Here is a 17,911-nt window from a genome sequence, read left to right on the forward strand (position 1 = left end):
GAATTGAGTGTTCCCCAAAATGCCCAACTCTGAGTCACAGAGGTAGTGACAGGGACTGTGCCATTGTTCCTGTAGTTACCACGATGCCTGGCATAAAATAGTACCTTAGTAAATGTTTATTAAGGACATAAGTGAGTGTTGCTGGTACATTAGTTGAACATGTGGATATAGTCTTGTCAGCGGTGTCTTTTATTGTTAGAGCCCCCCCACCAAGATTTTCCCAGGCTGGGTCACGATTCCTTTCTTTTTTTTTTTTTTTCAACGTTTATTTATTTTTGGGACAGAGAGAGACAGAGCATGAACGGGGGAGGGGCAGAGAGAGAGGGAGACCCAGCATCGGAAACAGGCTCCAGGCTCCAAGCCATCAGCCCAGAGCCCGACGCGGGGCTCGAACTCACGGACCGCGAGATCGTGATCTGGCTGAAGTCGGACGCTTAACCGACTGCGCCACCCAGGCGCCCCACGATTCCTTTCTTTAAGGAACAGTGGGGGCAGAGCCAGCATCTGGGCCTAGTCCAGCCCCTTTCCTGCCAGCCAGATTATGCTTGCCTCTGCTGAACCCTGGCTCAGTCTGATGTCGAGGGCTGCAATGTGGTACTTCCCGCATCAAGGTTTGGTTTTCTCCCTTGTTAACTTTTGACTTAAGCTATCACAACCATGTTGATGGATGAACCTTCGTTTCCTGTTGCCTGTGTCTTATCCTTTGGAATAATTTGTGGCAGCCCTTGACTGGGGACTATATGACCTAAACCTATTCTGGACAGACACACTTTGCCCTCTACCACCTTCTGGTGGACTTATATGAAGCTCTGATGATCCTTTCTGGTAGGGTTTCCTTCCAAAACTGGCTTTTCCTGCACAGAATATGATTTCTAGATCCAGGTTCTTAGAACAAAAAAGGCATAGTTTTTGTAATCAAACATAATTGGCTATGAAGGGACTCTTGTACTTGCTTGTTTTACCCCTCTGAGCCAAATTTTCTCATCTGTAAAAATGGGGATAATAATCACAATCTGATACAGTTGTTTTAAGTGTAGTCTGCCATGTAATTGCTGAGAAAATGGTAGTTCCCTCCCATGTTCCGTCATGGTGTATGGACTTTTGTATTCAAAGCAGAGATCATTGATGCCTTTTCCCTTCAGCATGTCATTTACTTTAGGATATTTTCCTAGATGGTGATAGTGATTTGCTTCTAGGGCTAGCCTTGACCACACCATTACCAGAGCTTCTGGACTCTGCTTATATGGCATGCATTGTATCTGTCACTAAGATGGGATTGAGTCATCATGTAGGACATAAGTGGCCAGTACCTTTTAAATGCCCATTGTTGTATTTGGTTTTTAGAATATCAGATCTTTTGCAAGAACATATGCTTAATGTACACTAAGGAGCCTAAATATCAAAGCCTTCTGTATTAGGGTTCCCCAGAGAAACAGAAGTAATAGGAGAAATTCCATGATCTGCCATCTGCAAGCCAGACGACTGGTCAAGTCAGTAGTGTAGTTTGAAGGCCTCAGAACCAGAAAGCCAGTGGTATAGATTCCAGTCCGAGTCTACAGGCCTAAGAACCAGGAGTATCAAAAGCAGAATATTGATGTCCCGGTTCAGTCAGTCATACAGAGATCAAATTCAACCTTCCTCTGCCTTTTTGTTCTATTCAGACCCTCAATGGATTGGATAATGCCCATCCACTTTGGGGGAGACCATCTGCTTTACTCAGTCTACCAATTCAAATGTTAATCTCTTTCAGAAACCCCCTTACAGACACACCCAGAAATAATGTTTAATCAGATATCTGGTTATCCAATGGCCCAGTCAATCTGACACATAAAATTAACCATCACACTGTCAGAAAACTTCATGCTTCCTGCTTCACCTTTTGCACAGCCAAAGGTGTACTTTCAGTTACACCTGTAGGCATTCAGATCAGGCTTGCTTAGAATTAATTTCCAGTAAGATAGGAAGGAAATAAATATAGGTACCTGCAATTTGGGCAGCACTGCCCTCAAGGTCAGGGTCAAGGGCAGGGGCATTGCCTTGTTCTCTAGCCTACCTTGTTTGCTTTGGTCAGGATGGCCTTGCTGGTTTTCTGGCCTTTGAGTATCTTGTGCTATCCGTTCAACATTTTCACTACTCACAGTTGCTGACTTGTCTCCTTTTTATATGTATCTTTTTTTTCCTAGTAAAATAAGACACATATAATAAAAATGCAAATGAAATAAGTGTATTCAGTGAAATGTAAGTCTTCCTCTTCTAGATGATCATGTGTCCCCTGGTTCCCTCCTCTAGAGGAAGCTGCCACAACCACCTTCTTGTGGCTCCCTCCAGAGTGAGACTGTACACTCATAAGCATAAATACAGATACTTGCATGGTCTTGGGGCTTCCCATCTGGCTCTGCCCATCTATATGTGGGTCCTTTTGCTTTCTGGTCATTTCCCTGGAACAAGCTTTCTTTGCTACCCTGTTGTGGTTTCATTCTCTACTTTTCACCTGCTCTTCCCCTGCTGCCCTAACCTGCTAATACCCTAATCTGGAATAGGAAGAAGTAGAATTCATCATTTAGAAAGACAAAAACATTTCTAGTTTCTATTTCCATTCTATATTGTCTAACCCTGCAAAATTAAATTACGCCTGTTCATCTGCTCCTGACTCACTGTATTCTGTGAGAAAGCCATTTGCATTTTTCTTCACAACAACATCTTTCTCTTCAGGATGCTGTGGCAACTAATGTTTTAAAATTCTCAGAAAAAGTCATAATAATAAAACCTTCCCATCCTAAGCATATAAAAATTGAATTGAGACCAAATCATAGAGAAGTATTATTAAAGAAGCTAAATAGTTTACAAACTCAGCAATGCCACATTGAAGATTAAATCCAGTAGATTGGGAATTCATTTAGGGTACATTTGCATTCCATGTTTCCAGACATGACCACATATACAGTTCACCAAATGCGTCTCCAGAGAATAAGATATGTCGAGGTATTTACAAAATGGTAACATCACACAGATAAAGGGGTGACTGATTCTATCTGGGGAGGTGATAAACACCTACAGAACACTGGGCTAGACTTTGAAGGCTGAACGGGGGCTTTTTGGCCGTACAGGAGCGGGGAAGGGCATTCTGAGCAGAAGGAACATATGAGAAGAGTGCAGAATTGAAGAAGTTCCCTGGGCTGTTCTGGTAATGGGAGGATGGTCCATTTTGATAAAGGCATGGAGTGTGTGGCTGGAAAGATAGGCTAAAGGCAGGCTTTGAAAGACTTCTATTCCCTACTAAGAGATTTTTGTTTTTCTTTTCCCTGTAAAATAATAGGAGAGCACTGGACAGTTCTAAGTATGGAAGTGATGTTACCAAATGTTTATTTTAGCTTATTCTGTTAGCAGTGTGGAAATTGGATGGAGGGAGAGACACTGGAAGCTGGGATACCAGTTATCAGCTGTTTCCTTAGTCCCAAATGAGAAAGGATGGGGTTTGAACTATGGCAAGAACAGTGGGGATAGAGAGAAGGGGTGCATTTAGATGACCTGTCTGACTGATGAGTATTTGGAGTGGGTGGGGAGGGCAAGTGGAGGAAAATGAGCCATAGAATTTCAGAGTTGGAAGGGACCTCAAAGATCAGCTAGTCTAGGCTAAGCACCTTTGGTTGCATCCCTGCAAGTGGTAGTCTAGCCTCTTCTTTGAGTATGTCCAGTGTCAGAGCACTCATTACATGTCAAGGCAGCCTACTTCATCTTGAGGTTGCTCTATTAGAAAGTTCTTCTTTAGGCTGCACCAAAATCTATCAACTGGTATCTTCTACTAACTTGGTCCTAGATTAAAACTCCTTGAGGCCACACAGACCCAGGCAAATCCTTTATCAGTGTGTAAGATCTACACATACTTAAAAGCACATTTCATATGCAGCTCTGTCTTCTCATGTCTAAGTAAATATTTAAAGTTCCTTCAGCTGATCATCAGATGACATTGTTTCCCACCCATCTATCATCTGTGAGGGCACAAAAGGCTTCCTATGGAGTAAAATGTGTCACTTCCTTTTCTTGTGACTTTTTGTTGGTTTAGATAAACTCAATGATATATATGAAAGGAACCTCAAATTAAAAGCAACTTGGAAAGGAGTCATATGGAAGTATTTGAGAATGAGATAATAAAGGCCAGTCTGATAACACAATTTCGGAAGCTTAGACCTTTGAATCAATCGGTTAGGACTGGTAGTGCTATGCCATTAACATGGATGTCAGAAAACTGGAGGTGATTTGCAGAATGAAAGTGTTAGGAAACCATAAGCTCTGGGGTAAGAGAGGCTTTTAGAGATCAGCTGGTCTAAATTCATCATTTTACAGATGGGAAGATTGAGGTCTGAAGAAGCAAGGGACATGCCAAATGTCCCACAACTAGTAAGTGGTAGAGCAAAATCTAACCTAGGTCTTCTGATTCCCAATTCAATGCTTTTCTTCTACACTATGTGCTTCCTTAACTTGGGACACGAGCAAGAGTCCAGTCTAAAAAGGATACCCTTTTACTACTTTATCTCTGATCACTATCAACAAATTCTATTTCACTCTGAAATATATTTCAAATGGTATGGAATTATATGAGAAAGTATTAAAGATTCTTGAATTTCTCTCCAAAGCACTCCTGCCACATTCACCAAAGACTTAGCAGTTCATGTTATTTGGAGTTTTGAATTGACGTGAACATTGAATTGACGTGAACACTGGATAAGTCCCCAGTATTGCAAGGAATTTGTGTACTGAATGTCTAAATAATATGGGAATGTTGATAAGACATTTAGAAATTGAAATGGAACTGTTAGCCAATAATGCATATTACTGTGTGATGACACACTGATGCCATGTAATCATATAATTGTAAAATCAGTATAAATAGAAATTCAGAATGGTAAAATTCCTCCTGACATGTGAGCAGTGTACATGAGTTATCAAGTATTGGAAATGGGAGCTGTTGCTAAGATTCTGGGGTATTGGACACATGGCACACACTCTGAAGGCACTCTGGATACTTTTTATTTGGAGAAAAAAGCCAATCTCTGCCAATCTTCAGATTTCACATTTATGTAGTGCCCCAAAAAGTCACATTAGTGGATCTCCCATGACTGTAGATCCCTCTCTAGCTGTGAGGGCTTCCAGGTGGAAACTACAGCAACTGAGGTGAGCCATTGACCTTGTATGAAGATGACCCAGGCCTGGTTCTGTCTCATGAAGGACTTCCAGAGCCTTGTGAGCACTTAGCAGTGTGGCCAGATCAAAGTCTTCCAGCTTAAAGGCAGATTCACTTTATCGTCATTGTCTACCAGCCCACGCTAGATGAATGTAACACATTGCATGAGCTCTGTAGTCATTTTACCAGAAACCAGCACATGTTGGTCCCAAAAGGCGTGCATCCCAGTCTAAAGCGGTCAGAGAAAGGAGGGGTCATTTTGAAAACATGCTTCTGTCAGGGATATGCTATCTATAGTCTGCTGCCAGAACTTATTTACGAGTAAGTATCCATTATCAATTTGCTTAGATATCAATGGAACAATCTCAGTAGGTATGTAAAAATGATTTTTTGGAAAGCCCATTTAAACTCAGATATAGATCGTATTTTCCAGAAAACGTGTACCCATAAGACATACCAATTTGAAGAGAATATTAGCATTAGAAAGGATTATAGAAAACCTGCTAAATGCCCTTTTTAAAAATGGGCCTAGCTGTACATTCCAGTCCTATAAGATAGCCTGCCATTACAAATCTATGGCATAATTTATATGATATTGATTTTATTGTCACAACTTTGGAAATGCTCTGTCATGTATATTTATGATGGTCCATAAATGTTCAAAATAACATTTGGAGAACAAGTCACTATTCAGAGTCAAGGAAATAGAGGGGTTAGAGCCCAATAATGGGTTCAGTGTGTTGATCTAAGAAACCTGCCTAAGACAGCTTCTCTTGAAAAGCAAGCAAAAGAAGCCCTCAAATAATAGGAGTTCAAAATGAAAATTCAAAACTGGTAAAGTGTGGAGCTAAAGTGGCAACTCCATTTGAAAGCCCTCATTTTGTCCTGTTCAAGAATCCTCAAATGGTTTATTTGTAAAAGGAATCGGCACGCAAGCATCCAGCTATACTAGGCATCAAAATCCTGGTTGAGCAGATTACAGCTTTGGCATATTAACACATCCTGAACATGTAACCCACAGTCATAGACCTGGAGCTGCCTGCATCATCAAGTCAGTGCCTTGGGACTCACAGCTACAGTTGTATTGGTGCTAGCTGAGAGTCAATCTGTAGTATAACCCAGACTAGCTAAGGGGCTTGCTCCTGGGAGGGGATGGGAGGGAGAGTGGCTGTTTTGCTCCCATTTTCCTTGTCCTGCATTAGAAACAAAGCACAAAGTTGGCCAGGGTTAGTGTTAGCGTTGCTCACAGCTGCTGAACTCTGATTTAACCAGATGCCATAACTATAGCAACGGGGAAATATTGGAATTTTGAGTTTAGCATGCTAGTGAAATTTACTAAATATAGCACACTTTGTGGCGGGGTGCATATTGCAGGTATTTCCTTTATTTTTCAAATATCAAATAAGTCAGGCTTTGGAAGGAAAATTAATTTATTATATATGATGGCTGCTGAAGTCTCCCTACCTCCTTGATCTACATCTATAAATGTGTGTTTTGAAACCAAATGAGATAAATCAGCTTGATTGTCCAAGGCATGGCTGGAAATTGGGCTATACAAAAGCTATCTTCAGATTCACATAGGTGTTGGAATATTTATCTTTGGGTTTAGTGGAAAGAACCTTGGTTGACAGTAAGGAAACCTAAGTCCCAGCCTCTATTACTAGATCATTATGTGATCTTGGGCAGGTCTCTAAAGGGACTCTGGGTCTCAGGTTCTCCTTTTTTTTTTTTTTAAAGTGCTTGTGAGCTGAACTCTTCCAGCTCTCCCATTCTAGGATTCTGGAATATTTAGGGTTACGTTACTCCATGCTTTGGCTCTGCAGAATACTTACTAACATCTTGTGGAATGAGAAAAGGGAGACCCACATCCCAGAATATGGATCAGAGAGGTGGTGACATGTACAACTGGGGTTTCCTTACAGGTTTTCCTCTGGTTAGGGAGGTGCTCTCTCCACTCCACAGTCCCTCTAAGGGGACTGATTATTGGCTTCATGGTTCCTCAGTCCTCCTTTACCTCCAGATGGGCCTAGGTGACCCCCAGATATAGGTCATCATCCCACTCCGTCCCATTAAGCAAGGCCCTGAACCCCATCCTGTCCATAATCAAGGGTGATTTAAAGGGTCCAGGGTCACTGAGGCAATGTGGCTGTATGTTCTTCATAGATTCTGTTCCTTGATCCTAATAAATAAATTCTTGATACTTGCCTGTGACCAACCCCTTGCCTTCTCCTCCGCATCTGGGAGCTCATTCCTTGTCTATTACCTATTCTCTTTTACCAGAGAGCCTGGGTCCCTGCCTTGGTGTCCTTGCCCTTTGAACCTGGAATTCTGTTGCTGTTTTCAGTCTTCTTCAGGTCTGAGCTTGGCTACTACCAGAACTGTCTGGATTTGCCCATGAGCCTATGTGCAGAGATCTCTGTCAATACTTGTGCCTGAGAATCCACGATGCCCCCTAGCCTACTGTCCAGCACAGCCCCTTGTTACTTACTGCTGACCTTCACTAAAGCTGCTGCTCCCTTGCCTGGGCCTCTCCCTACTGCTTATTACCAGACCTTCTTAAGGTGTGTTCTGTGTGCTTTGCGGTGGCATTGCTGTGTTAACTCACTTCTGGGGCTCCCTGACACTGACTATTAGCCTCTACTTGTCATTGAAGACCCCACTCTCAAAGCCTTCCTAGGCCTGCCTGGTGTCTGGGTTCTAGGTCTCCCTAGGCTGGTCTATCCCAACCCCAGCCAGTTTCCAGTTATAGCCTACGAAGTCTGTATGGCATTTCTTGGGCCAGGTTGTCCTATCTTGGCCCATCCTTCAGGATGGAAGCTATTGTGTCCAGACTCACCTACTCTGCTTTGGTTAACAAACAGCCTTGCAAAACTATGAAGTCAGTGACTTTGTAGGCTAAATTTAAGTTAAAATTCTGAAATGGACAATGAAGAGAATTTCTGTATCTCTGCAGCTTAGATAGGGAGAAGGGGTACTGTTGGGAATTTTTAAGCCAGCAAGAGATCATTAGGTGAAAGGTGAAAAATACCTTTATGATCTTTTTGGAAGTAAAGTTGCATGTGAATCTAAGGTGACATTGTTATTGTTAATAAATAGCCTAGCTGTATTCAATTCAGTTCCTTGCAAAGGTGCTTCTGGCCTAATGAAATAACCCAGAGTCCTGGCCCCAATAGCAGGGGCATGTGTACCGGTTAGCTATGTGCCCTTGTGCTGAGGACTTACTCTTTCTGAACCTCAAGTTCATCATCTGCCAAATGAGGCTTTGTGGAGATAGTATCTCTGCTCATTTATAAACTCTCAAGGTGGTATTAAGAATACCAGTTAGTGGATAGTGGATGTGAAAGTGTTTTAAGAACTGTAATGCATCATACAGATTATCTGGTCTTTTTTTTTCCCAGGTGGGTGGGAGCCACGGACATGGAACCTCTTGCCTAGTGTTGGTAGACAGCAAAGATTGGGATCAGCGCCCTTAGGGAATAAAAGATCAGAAATGAGGCAAACGGCCTGACATGGAGCCAGATGAGGCTAGGGAGACAGTACACAAAGCCAAGTGCTTTGGGGAGCCAGCAGAGACGATACATGGGGAAGTTTGAAGGAGAGGAATTTCCTGAGCAGAGAGGAATTTCCTGAGCTAGAGCACAGGGGCTACTGACTTCTTTTTGTTTGGTGCCTGCTGTTGCTGGTCTAGCAGCTTAGACTGAAGCTCCTTTGGAAGAAGTTAATAGGGTAGAGGAAGAGCAGACCAAATGTGAGGGACTATTCTTATAAGTACTGGCAGGACTTAGGGGCCAGCAAAAAGGGTACAAGGCCAGTATCAGCTAGCTCAAGGCAAACCCTGTTTATTTGTTTGTCTGTTTGTTTATTTATTTGTTTTTACATTTATTTATTTTTGAGAGACAGAGCACAAGTAGGGAGGGGCAAAGAGAGAAGGAGACAGAATCCAAAGCAGGCTCCAGGCTCCGAGCCATCAGCACAGAGCCCGACACAGGACTTGAACTCACAAACCGTGAGATCATGACCTGAGCCGAAGTCAGACACCCAACCGACTGAGCCACCCAGGCACCCCAAGGCAAATCCTGTTTAAAGGAGAGTAGTAAGATTAGCCTAGATGAGCTTGAGTCATAGTTGTACGCTGTGACGATGAGGTTATGGTGTCCAGTTGTTTGGTCAAACACTACTTGGATATTACTATGAAGGTATTGTCTTAGATGTGATTAACATGTAACATATTTTTTTACATTTATTCATTTTTGAGAGACAAAGAGAGACAGAGCATGAGATGGGGAGGGGCAGAGAGAAAGGGAGGCACAGAATCTGAAGCAGGCTCCAGGCTCTGAGCTGTCAACACAGAGCCCGATGCAGGGCTTGAACCCACAAACCATGGGATCATGACATGAGCTGAAGTCAGATGTTTAACCGACTAAGCCATCCAGGTGCCTCAGATGTGATTAACATTGAAATCAGTTGACTTTGAGTAAAGCAAATTGCCCTCCATAATGTGGGTGGGCCTCATCTAATCAGTTGAGAAACCTTAAGATCAAAGACCAAGGTTTCCCAAAGAAGAAGGAATTTGGTCTCAAAACTATTACATAGAAACCCTTTCTGAGTTTCCAGCCTGCCTGGTCTGCCCTGCAGATTTTTGACTTAAGCCCACAACATCAATTTTTACCTGAATTTCTAGCATATCAGCCTGTGCTACAAATTTCAGACTTGTCAGCCCCCACAATTACATGAACCAATTATTTAAAATAAATCTTTCTCCATTCCCCCATCTCTCCCTCCACCACCTCTCCCTCCCTCTCTTTCTCTCTCTCTCTCTCTCTATATATATATATATATATATATACACACACACACACACACACACACACACGTATATGTATATTCTATATGTATGTGTGTATACACATCTCTGAATCTGCATCTACATCTATATCTATATCTATCCTTTTGGTTCTGTTTCTCTGGAGGACCCTGACTGAGACAGATACCATGAAGATGGCAGCATAGCTTAGAGCAGAGACAATTGCAGGATCATGGAGGACCTTGAGTGAGTTGTCATCATGAGTTCTTTTTATGAAGTTGTCAGTCAGTCACACAGTATTAATTGAGTCTCTCCTGTGTCTACTAAGTGAGTATCTATTGTGCCATAGAGGTTGGTTGGTACAATGTCTGTCACCTCAGATCCCTGAGAGGTCAACTCAGAACCTGAGTGGAACGCCGTCACTTTTATGTCAAAGAAGATTTCTTTGCCTGAGGAGAGCACTGAAGGCTGCACCAGGGGGTGGGGATATGACTAGAGAGGGCCTCTAGCTCTGTTAGGTTGATAATGGGGTTACGATGGACTTCTGAGGGGTCATCTCATTCAGAGTTAATAGAGTCAATGCCATATAAAATTAGCAGTCATTTGGTCTAGCTTCTCATTGTACAGATGGGGAGAGTGAGCCTAAAAGAGGAGGAGCCATTTCCCCAGGCCACATAGCAAGTTGGTGGTGCAGCCAGGCCTAGCATTTAGAATTCCAGACAATAACTAAGGAAGAAAAGAAAGGAGAAGGAAAGAGAAAGGCTGTTTGATAAAGAGAAGTCTGGACTCCCATTGTGCTTTTTCTATGGGCCATTTGGTGAGTAATTGTCCCAAAGTTAGGCAGCATCCTATTTTTCACAGCTGAATAGAAAGAAAGGAAAATAGAAGAGTCTGAAAAGTAAATTGAAAGAAAATAGAAAACATATTTATAAGGGCCTTCACTGCTAAATCACAAAATTGAAGATGATCAGTATAAATGGGTTTCATCGAAGACCAAATTAGCTTTCCCATGGGCTTCTCTAGTAGCAAAAAAGCCACTGCACTCAGTCCAACTACCTTATTCTTTTGGCCCAAAGAAGGTTTTCCCCTGTTAAAGGTACACGTTTGATTGCTGCATGATCAGAGCTCCCTGTTTCTCTCCACATTTGCTCAGGAATTTGTTTATCTTCCATGAGCATACTAAATTGAATTGATCAGTGAAAATGACATATGTATTCATTTGTTCTAACTTGACTGTGATGGCTTCATCCGTTAAACTTTCAATGAAATTGTAATTTATTTTAAAAATAAAAAACATGCTGGCAATTCATAATCACTTTGGAATGTGTCAAGATGAATCAGTAAAGGTGACTCTCTTTCCTTTGCATTCAGTATTGCTCCTTTGTGCCTGTGTTTTCCACTTAGGATTTATTAGTGTAAATCCCCCTTATACATCATGGGAAGTGTTAGGATTTATATGGCGGAATACAGTCTGCATTAGGCTGTCTAAGAGAGTGGATGACCTAGTAGGGTTTTCTACCTTTAATTTCTACTGTTCTTTGTAGAAATACATTTCATAATAAACTTTCACATTTGGGAAAGCACTGTTGTAATGGCATATATTACTGATATGGGATGCCTTACTGCACTTTCTGTGGAGTCCCTCGGCTCCTCATTGAAGTGCATCCTCATGGCAAAGCATGTTTTGCGACCAGGAGGAGGACATTAACCCCTGTTCTGTCCCTTCCCGGTTTGGAGTATCAAACAGCTCCTTAAAGAGCCGTTTGTTTACACCCTCTCAGATCTGCAGACAGTATTTACAAAGCACATTGGAATCTTGGCCAACAGGAGCCACTGGGGTGGGGACGGTACTCATCAACTCTTTTCTTTGGTGGCTTTCCTTCTATTTTACTCCTCTGACATAGTGAAACCTGCTGTATGTTGCTTCGGTGATCTCTGTATTTTCCCCTTATCTTCCTTTCTCTTCTTTTTATATCCTTTTCTCCCTTCTCATAAACCAACTGATAGGGTGATTGACTGACTTTCATCCATTCATTCAAACATTCACCAAATCCTACTTTGTGCAAAACACCGTGCAGTGTTCTGAGTTTTTCAAGTTACTCTTTTCTGGTAATGTTGTTCCTTTTTAAATTATAAACATAATACATGTTCATAGTAAAAATACAGACACTGTAAAGGGATATAAAAGAAACAAAGAGCTCCTTCAAGGCCCTAGTCTGTCACTCCTTAGGCATAATCATCAGCAGTGATTTATTTATCCTTCCAGAACTTTTCTATACATATAAAAATATGTGTGATGTATACATTCATATATATATATGTGTGTGTTTGTGTGTGTATATATACATATATACATATGTATGTGTGTAAATATATATATGCATATATACATATGTATGTGTGTAAATATATACATACATATATATACATATATACACACACATATATGTTTTTTCAGGAAACACTGATTGGAGCATTTGAAAACCAGTTTTTTAAGTCTACTTCCATATTAGCATATGCAGTCCTGCTGATTCCCTTTAAGGCTGCGTGGTTAAAACATAACTTTAGGAAAGCCCTGAGGTTCTGATGAATTTTCTATAGAGTGCACTAAGGATGGCCAATTTTGAATATATAAACTCAGTTTTCATTCACTGCTCTCAGATTTCTCTTACGTTTTCTATACTGGATCATTATCCAGTTATGCATTCTGACACTTGAAGGATTTCAGTGGCTTGCAGATGTTTTCAGGAAATCAAAATTAGCTCAGTTTCCCTCCCCACACACTATATATCTACTTTGGCCTGGGCCACACTCAAGGTAGCTCCCAAACCAGTTCCCAGAGCTTATCCCAACACTTGATAACAGTTTTTCTCCTTTTTGAAAGAGTTTTCTCCTTCAACTTCAGCCTACATTTTCTGATCTGGCCTTATTGACTATAAAATTTTTGCTTATTTGCACATGTTCTGTCGTCACTAGTTTTCGTTTGCCCATGTGCAATGTGACTCCTCCCTCAAAGACCTGCTAATTCCAGCTCACTCTTATTTGAGCATTTATTGTACATCAAACATGTATACCCAATTTCCTTTAATCCCTTCAACAAACTTGTGAGGGACATGCAGTAATTATCCTTAACCGATGGATGAGGCACAGGAAGGCTAACGACATTGTCCAAGGTCACACAACTAGTAGGTGGAAGAGCTGGAATTTGAACCTAGGCTTATCGCACCCTAAAAGCTATGCTTTTACTCAGCACATGTACTTCTTCCCTCAAGTCAGCAACTGTTTCTTTCTGTAAGAAATTACAGAAATTAGCCTTTCTGTAAGCCTGTAATTCTCTAAGGGCAAGCCACAACCCCCACTCCCTAAGTATGTTCTGCATGCAGGCTCTGTGCAGGAGGGTGGTGCTGAGTTCTCGCACACTGGAATAGCATCTTCTTACAAGCTAAATCATGGGAGGGATCTTGTGTTGGAAGAAGCACTTCCTGCTTATAATTCAAGCTGAAAAAAGGATTCCCATATCATGAAGCCTCACAATCCTTCCTCTGCAGTAATGTTATAAGAATCAGCAGCTGCTGGGCATTTTTGTTTAATGTCTTCCTGCTCCACTTCAGTTACAGATACAAGCTTGCAACTCTTACTTTTGACCCATCCATCAATATACAAGAGAGAAACAGTCTTTTATTTTACTTTCCAGATCAGAGTTCTCCACTTTCTGTATCAATGCTGCCTACCTTGGGTATTGCCTCTTTGAATTCATATTTATCTGAATGAGGCACATTAGAGAACACACATGGTACCTAGGAGAAGATTTCTGTCCTGGACTCCTCCTTTTGGTGGTCTCCAATCCTCGTTCTCCCACTGTCTTCCCTTCATGCTTTGGGGATTTAGGATCTGGGTGTGGTCGTGGCCCAGGCACTGAATTGAGCATTTCTACATTGCTCGGAGTCCAAAAGAAAGGTCATTCCAGATGTCAGGTAAATGCGTTTTATTTCTTCACTATTGGGTACAAATTAAATGGTAGGAAGAGTGTTTATACTTAATTTCAGGTTTTTAGCTTTATTTTATTCCCAGCATTGGGAAATAAACCTGAAAATCCAGAAAGGGAAAGGCCCAACCAATAGCAATTGCCCTGGAATTGTGGGACTTTGTCAATAATACATGTCTAGGTGGCATGTTTGTTTCAGTTCCAATCCAATTCAGTTCAACAAATATTTGTTGAACGCCTGCTGTGAAAAAGATAAAAAATGAATAAGACATGACTCTCACTCTATAGGAGTTCACAGTCTAACAGGGAAATCAACATGTATACTATTAATTGTCATCCACGGAAGATAATAATAAATGTATATGTAGAAGTTTAAACAAGGTGCTATGGGAATATTGGAGGAATGAAAAGTTTAAGCAGGGAATCTGGAAAGATTATATTTGGAAAAAGCAGCTTTTTAAATGTTTATTTTTGACAGAGAGAGAGAGAGAGAGAGAGAGAGAGAGAGAGAGAGAGAGACAGAGCATGAATGGGGGAGGGGCAGAGAGAGAGGGAGACACAGAATCCGAAGCAGGCTCCAGGCTCTGAGCGGTCAGCACAGAGCCCGACGCGGGGCTCGAACTCACGGACCGTGAGATCATGACCTGAGCCGAAGTCGGACACTCAACAGACTGAGCCACCCAGGCGCCCCAGAAGAAGCAGCCTTTGAGCTTGGTCTTAAAGGATGGATGAGATTATAATAGGAAGTCATTGAGGTGAAAGATAGCTTAGGCTGAGGAACCACATACCCTGCAGGTGTGAAAAAGCCCAGGGAATGATGATTGGTCTGGTAGGGTGGAGAACAGTATGAAATAAAATTGGAGAGGTGAGTCTGACCCAGTTTATGAAGAGCCTTGATGCCTAGCTAAGGGTTTGGACTTGTTCTTTAGACCAAAAAAGTCTTGGATTACCACCCTCTCCCTCAATCGTAAAGGAATCTTTTCCCTGTTATCACAGACTCTGGTTCTCTTTGTACAGATACCTTCCAGTTATAGTCATATTTATTTGATGAAGCTTCTCTACATGAGAAATACTTGACTTTAGAAAACACACCACATGGGATTGATTTAAACAGCTCCAATATATCAATAATGCATTGAATTTATTTTTCTCCCCAGTAGTGTATGTAACAACATGTACTTTGATTATATTGACTAAGATTACAATCCATGTTGATTTAACCCGAGAATGGTTATTCTTGATCTGGGTGGTGTTGTATTTGAAATTTATCCTCCTCTGTCATTGGCTCCACTTACTTTGTGCTTATACGAAACTAGTTCTAGTTATTCCATCAGGTTTTTCTTTTACTAGCTCTATTTATTGTCTTTCTCTGGTATTCCTATAGGAATGTCATATTAAATTATATCAGATGCTTCTCTCTCTAAGATAGGTTAACTTTGCTCCATCATCTCTCACCATTCAGCTTGGCATCCTATCACAAACAGCAGTTAGCTTCGTTTGGTGTGATTTGTGTTTGAAGAATCCATATTGACTACTGTTTATCACTTGGGTTTCCCCTAGGTACTCATAAATGACTGCCTTAATAATTGTCCTCACAGCTTACCAGATATTGAAATTAAATTTATGAGTTTAATTCCCTGAATTCCCTGGGGATTTTTTTAAAAAAGAAAAATGGATCAAGGCAGTTTCATGACTCACAGCAACTCTAACATAATAAACCAGTGTGATAAAGAAAAACATTTTGCAGGGAAACAAATTTCAGTTTTAGCCTTCCAAATGATTATTATAAAAATTAACAAATAATATGATTTTTCTGAAATAGTAAAAGGCATCCGGTGTCCTTTAAAACTATTTATTTGTTGCACTCACACATATTTTTAAAGACTATAGCAGATGTGTAGAAAATGTTAATCCAATAGTTTATAGTCCTCACTTTGTGCTGGCAACTGTAAATTTGGTCTTTTTATATTCAAATTGTTGCACACTTGAAAAATAGCCCAATAACAGCAATTTTTAAAAGGTTATTTTGTAAGTACTGTTTGTTGCACATATGCTAAAGTACTGTTTCAGGTTGCTGAGGCAACCTGCTTGCTGCAGTTGTGGTTAACTATTTACAACTTAGCAATAGTGCACTGACCTGAGTCTTACTTTTCCTGAATGTAGTGCAGGTGCACTGTAGGAAGGCTGTAGGTGGACTATAGCTACCCCTGAATCTCTGTGAATGACTGGCAAGGATTGATGCACATTTGATAACAAGCAGTTGGATGCCTTAAAAAGGATGGAGGTATAGAACATTGAACAATACCAAGAACTTTGGTGGGGTGTAGATATCTATGGTTGCCCAGCCAAGAGTCTACCTGCTACTGAAGCTACAGGTACGTGGAAGGACTAGGTTACATCATTCATAGCAGAGAAGTAATCAGTCTTCTCTGGCTGAAGCATTTTTGATCCAGGGAATGAACAACAAGCTGATGCTACAGTTCCTCTTCTTAATGCTCCGTTGGAAAGTGGTAAGACCTCTTTTCCTTTCTGAGCCAGTACCAACCCCCTTCCAATGGCTTGGTCTAGAGGCAAATGATATTTAAAAATGCTTTTGTTGTATAATCTTTTTCATTAGGTATGGTGGATAATCTGAAAGCTATATCATGGTGCCTTTTGCTTTGGTGCCTGTCATGACCATAATGCACAGGTTTTTTACTTGTTTTTGTAAACATTTTTATTCCAAAGACTGCTGTCCAGGGCCGTGCAGCAACTGAACAATGAGAAAATACCCCACTGTGTAAATCCAATCTGAGGTAATACTCAGGATGAGAGAACATGCATAAGTTACGTACCAATTTGACAGGAATGGATTCCAAATCTGGCACACCATGGTCTCGCTCCTCACCAGTATACTCCTGGAACAACAAGCGCATGGTGAGCTCCTTAGAGTTTGTTAGTGGGAGGAAGCCTTGGGTTTCAGGAGAAAGTATTTGGATGGCATGTTAAGAAGCCTTTTCATTTTCGACAGAGTAGAAAATCTGCCTCTGAGCCTGTGGTATGATCTTTTCTCTGGATGAACACAATGACTATCTGTCTCACATTTTTCTGATATTTATTCTGCAAATCAGCTTCATGAGCCCCTGCCACTTCCCTGAATAAGCTTCCAGGCATTACCTGCATGCTGTGTTCCTGTGGAGGGATGGCAGTAATCTCTGCTAAGATAAACTGGAGCTTCTGTGGATACAGCGTAAATGCAGTGAAGTGTGTGTGGCTGTAAGATTTAATGCCTCTACAGGTAATTTTTTTGGAGGGGGGATCTGGCATTTAATCAAATCCAGAGTCATTATGTAAATTTAATCACCTTGCAACACACTAGTAATTTTATTATCTCCTTTTCATTTGACAGTGCTTAGATACAAGTTGAGCTTGGAATTCCAGAGGTAGAATACTGCTGATTGGAGGCATATTAAGGAAAATGTATTGTGGAAATGAGATTTAAAAACAAAAAACAACAAAACTTTATTCTTGCTATTGATTGTCATCTTTGTATGTGTACAGATGTCCAACAAAGGGTTTCTAGAATAAAGTATACCTGTTTAAGGTTTTCCACCTTTCTTAAAGCCCCCAGTGAATTGCAAAGAGCCTGTTTTAAATGGACTATGTTAAATCTGCCCCTGCCAAATGGAAAACCAACCTTTATGCTGAATGTGATGTGGTTCAAACTCTCCCTAACACAAGGGCCTCCTTTACCTTGCATAGAGTTTTGGCTTGGTCAGTGGTTACTAGAATGATGTCTGATGTTGGATTATTTATGCTATAAGGTCTGTTTAAAATTGGAGACAGTAGGGGCTCCTGGGTGGCTCAGTCAGTTAAGCGTCCCACTTCAACTCAGGTCATGATCTTGCGGTGAGTTCGAGCCCTGCGTCGGGCTCTGTGCGGACAGCTCAGAGCCTGGAGC

This window comes from Felis catus, chromosome X (assembly GCF_018350175.1).
Source record: "Felis catus isolate Fca126 chromosome X, F.catus_Fca126_mat1.0, whole genome shotgun sequence".
Lineage (NCBI taxonomy): Eukaryota > Metazoa > Chordata > Mammalia > Carnivora > Felidae > Felis > Felis catus.